A 4,945-nucleotide genomic window follows, 5' to 3' on the forward strand; every position below is an offset into this window, starting at 1 on the left:
CCTTCAGGCACAGAGCAAAGCGTGAGCAAAAGCTCTGTGGAGGCCAGGAAGCTGGAAAATAGGGAATAAAAGAGGCCAGTCTGGCTGGAGCAGAGAGAGCAGGATGGAATCAGTCTGAGCAGTGAGAAGAGATGGAGAGGTGGGCCAGGCGCCTGGCCATTCAGGGTCGCTTAGTTAGGAAGTTTTGTCTACAAAAATGGGAAGGTGTTTAAGTGGTTTAGGCTGGGAGGTGACAGGGTCACATTATATTATGAAAAAGCGACTCTGCCTGTTGTGTTGAGATTAGAGAGGTGATAAAAGGGATATGTGTAAACCACAAGAAGACTAGGTTATCCGTCCACCCCCACTCCCCAGGTGAAGGTAGCCTGGACTAGGGTGGTGATGGAGGAGACAGAGGAGGACAGACTCAAGGAAAATTTGCACGGTAAAAACCAGGAGGACTTGCTGATGGATGCAATACAGGAGGGGAGAGGTAGATTATCAGGGCTATATGTTAGTTTGCTTATACAAGACGGATTCAATTGCAATGAAATTGTTAATTGAAATTGACTCTAAATAATGGCACGACTTAAAATTATGCAAACATTTGCATTAGATAAAACGCAAAGTTTTTAAAGTTCAAGTTTTTAAAGTTTTTAGCTGGGTGGACAGCATGGCTTTCCTTCCTATTTCTTGGTATTTCCTAATCTTGTTTAAAAAGTTTTTCTCTTTCTGAAAGGCTTATTTCAGTGGAAGTCCATCTGTAAAACCTGTTGTATATTTAAATTAGAAAATAACTAAAAGTGCCATTGACATGTTGATTATTCTTTTTTTCCATATGAAAATTGATTAGTACAGTGTTTTCATCATTAACATTTATGATCTTGGTCTTTCCTTCTTGCCTTTGGATGGGGCCAAAAGAGAGGCACTGGCTACTTTGACAAACTTAAAGCGGACTCCAGGAATATCACCAACGGCATGACCTTTGCAACCAAATCCAGCAACCAGAACTTCTTCGTTTTCCTCCATAAAGTTCAAGCAACCATCACGGGGTACAAAGGCTGTGATTTTCCTGCCATTCTTGATGGGCTGGACCCTGACGCACTTCCCAATGGCAGAATTTGGCTGCTTGGCTTCAATTCCTAGTTTTCCAGCAGGATTCCCTTTGCACGAGAAGCACCTCCAAAAGGGTTGGCCTTCAGGGCTGTGCCCAAATGGGTTTCTTGTACTGTTTATCATGCCACTTCTGGTCTCCTTGGTGGCTACGGAGCTTCTTAGCAGTACGAAGTCCAGGACACTGGCCCATCCTGTCGGCTTTGAGAGTGACCTAAGGCCACCTCTCCGGGGATCTGGGGGCTGCCTTCTGAAGCCTGGCGTCTGCACCGAGTGCCCGGGCCTGAAAGTCAGACTCGGGGCGCGGCGGCAGCGTGAGGCCGGCAGCCCTAATAGCGCGATCGGGATCGCTCAGGCCGCCAGGGGTTGTGGCTCCCGCCTGGCAGGGGCGGTTCAAGTGGTGGGGGGAAATCGGCGAGTTGCAGGATCCAGGGCGGGTGCTTTGAACCTGAGGCGGAGGGGAGAGAGGGATTTCCCAGTTTCCCTGCACTCCGTCCATCCCCCCCGCAGCCCCTCACCTGGTTGTGCGGCTGAGGGTGCGGTCCCTTTAAGGCCCCGCAGCGCCTGCGCCTGGGGCTGTCGGCGGGAAGACCCGGAGGAGCCGGCGGGCTGCGGTGGGAGGGGCTGCGCGGCGGTTGAGACGGCGGCGGTGCCGGGAGGGGTCGGTGAGGGTCCCCAGGTGGCCCGAGCGTCAGGGAGCCCGATGCTTTTGGAAACGCCGGACGGGCGACCAGCGGAGCCGGGAGCCAGGCCCAGGCGCGAGGGGCGCGCGCGGGCGCGGCTGCCCTTTGGATGGAAGTTAAGGTTTCCTGCGAAGTCCACCCGGCGTTTCCGAGGTGAGGGCGCCGCGCCAGGCCGGGCGGGCGGTGAGTCGGGGACCGCCGGCGAACAGCTGGGGCGCCGCGCGGCTCTCGGGCTGCTCCAAGTGTTGCTGCGCGAGCTGGCGGGCGCGCCGGCCCCGCCAGGGCCCGTTTCCAGGTTCCATTCCCCGCCTGCCGCTGCAGCCCGCCGCCCTCCTCTCGTGGGCGCTGGGGAAGAACTCGCGGCGGGTCCTCCTGTGGCAGCCCCGGCGGTGGAGGGAGGGAACAGCTTCGGGGGCACATCCTCCTAAATCCTATGGAGAACACTGACCCTGCGCCCCACCGTAAGGCCAGAAATCCGCTCCCTCTTGGGACCCGAGGGACAATTTTAAATGTGCAGGTGGTCAGGGTGCAGATCACACCTGTAACCCCAGCATTCTGGGAGGCCAAAGTGGGCAGATCATTTGAGCCCAGGAGTTCCAGACCAGCCTGGGCAACGTGGCAAAACTCCATCTCTACTAAAAATACAAAAATTAGCTAGCTGTGTGTGGTGGTGTGTGCCTGCAGTCATAGCTACCCGGGAGGCTGAGGTGGGAGGATCACCAGAGCCTGGGAGGCTGAGATTGCAGTGATCCGTGATCATGCCAGTGCACTCCAGCCTGGATGGCAGAGTGAGACTGTCTCAAAAAAAAAAAAAAAAATGTACAGGTAATGAATTTTACTAAGTGAACTACCACAGACCAAGAAAGGGAACATTACTAGACTGGGGGCTGGGATATACATGCAGGAGTGGCATTGCTGGTTTTAGAGATATATGAATGGTAAAACTTTAGTATTAGACATTGTTGAACATTTTCCCAAAGTGGTTTTACCATTTAGCAGGGAATATTCTGGTTACCCCACATCTTTGCTTATGCCCGTCAGTTAAAAATTATTTTGCCATTCTGTTAGAGGTACAATAATATATTTGTGTTTCATTTTACATGTTCCTGGTATTGAGACTGAGTACTTTTTATTGCCATTTGTGTCTTCTTTTGTGATGAGCCCTTAAATCTTTTAATCCTGTTTTCTTTAATATACTTTTCTGTTGATTTGTAACACTTTATTCTGGATATGTGTCCTTTCTAGGATATATATGTATTACATTTCTCCTTTTTCAAAGTGTAGCTTGCCTTTTCATTCTTTTAATGATGTTTTTATGTGAATGGAGAGTCTCTAATTTTTTTTTTCTTTTTGAGACAGGATCTCACTTTGCTGTCCACGCTGGAATACAGTGACACAATCACAGCTCAATGCAACCTCCACTTCCCAAGGCTCAGGTGATCCTCCTGAGTAGCTGGGACCTTCCGGGGAGGATCATTATGCTCAGCTCTTTTTCGTATTTTTAGTAGAGATGGGGTTTTGCCGCGTTGCCCAGGCTGGTCTGGAATTCCTGGGATCAAGTGATACACCTGCCTCGGCCTCCCAAAGCGTTGGGGTTATAGGCATGAGCCACCACACCCGGCATGTTTGTCAATTTTAAAGAAATTATACTTTATCAATCTTTTCCTTTATGGTAACTGCTTTTTGTGTCCTGTTTAAGAAATCAATGCCTAACCTAAGAAAAGGAACACATTTTTCTGTGTTAACCTTATAGCAATTTTATTTTAGTACATGCATTTTTTTTTTTTTTTTTTTTTTTTCAGACAAGGCCTCATGCTATTGCCCAGGCTGGAGTGCGGTGTCATAATCTGAGCTCACTGCAACCTTCAGCTCCTGGCTCAAGCAATCTTCCCACCTCAGCCTTTTGAATAGCTGCAACTATAGGTGTGTGCCACCATTCCTGGCTAATTTTCGTATTTTTTGTAGAGATGGGGATTCAGCATTTTCCCAGGTTGGTCTCAAACTCTTCGGCTCAAGTAGTCTACCTGCTTCAGCCTCCAAGGGTGCTGGGATTACAGGTGTGAGCCACCCCACCCAGACATAATTCACTTTTTATTACATGGATGTGACTGCTTGATCCAGCACCATGTATTGAAAAGACCATCCTTGTCCTTCTGTACTGTATGTCACTTCTTTTTATACATTGGATGAGTCTGGTCATTTGATTTCTGAAATTTGTGTGGGTCTGTTTCTGGGCCAACCTGGGCAACATAGTGAGATCCTGTCTCTACAAAATATGATAAATAGTAAACACATAAACTTTTTTTAAAAAAGTGTGTAGAGCAGACGAAGTCATAGGTGATAATTTATAAATAATTGTGAATTACTTGGCTACGTACAGGTGTTGGTAAGTCAGATTTGTTGGGTGTTCAAGCAAAATGTATTAAGTGAATTATAGGGTGTTCAGAATGATTGCTAGATGTTCATTGTCACTTGAATTAGATGTTATTTGGGCCTCACAGAGCTACAGTTTTGATTCTTTTATTTATTTGCCTTTTTAAAATTTTTGCAATCTTCCTGTCAAGGCAGTAACTCATTTATACTTAATCGTTCTTAAGTATACTTAATGAACAGGAAAACTTTATGGACCAAACGTAAATCAGTGTTAAGCCATTTAATGGGCTGATGTGATGTGATGTAGACAATAGTATTCTATATAATAGTTTCAGGACTACATATGTTAAATTGTTTGTTTCTTTATTTGTTTGTTTTGAGACAGGGTCTCGCTCTGTCGCCCAGGCTGGAGTGCAGTGGTGCGGTGGTATGATCACGGCTCACTGCAGCTTTGACCTCACAGGCTCAAGCAGCATCCCACCTCAGCCTCCTTAGTAGCTGGGACTACAGGCATGCACCACCATGCCAGGCTAATTTTTCATTTTTTGTATACAATGTCTACCTATGGTACTCAGACTGGTTTCAAAATCCTGGGCTCAAATAATCCTCCCATCTTGGCATCCCAAAATGTTGGCATTACAGACATAAGCCATCGCACCTGGCCATTTTAGTTTTAATAATTTTTACATTTTCTGATTTAAAATATTTACCAAAATCTATTATTTATGAGTATAGTATTCATTATTATTACTATTATTTTGTATGTGTTTAATGTCATTTTCAATATAAGCTCTTGG

The 4,945-nt window shown here is 46.9% G+C and overlaps 1 pseudogene; it reads right to left on the reverse strand.

Moving 5' to 3' along the window:
* Nucleotides 1-840: 840 nt before the first annotated feature.
* On the reverse strand, nucleotides 841-1,667 carry LOC116546779 (annotated as a pseudogene).
* Nucleotides 1,668-4,945: the final 3,278 nt, after the last annotated feature.

The sequence above is a fragment of the Sapajus apella genome, unplaced genomic scaffold (assembly GCF_009761245.1).
Source record: "Sapajus apella isolate SASKATOON/1434 unplaced genomic scaffold, GSC_monkey_1.0 scaffold1387, whole genome shotgun sequence".
NCBI classification, from domain to species: Eukaryota; Metazoa; Chordata; class Mammalia; order Primates; family Cebidae; genus Sapajus; species Sapajus apella.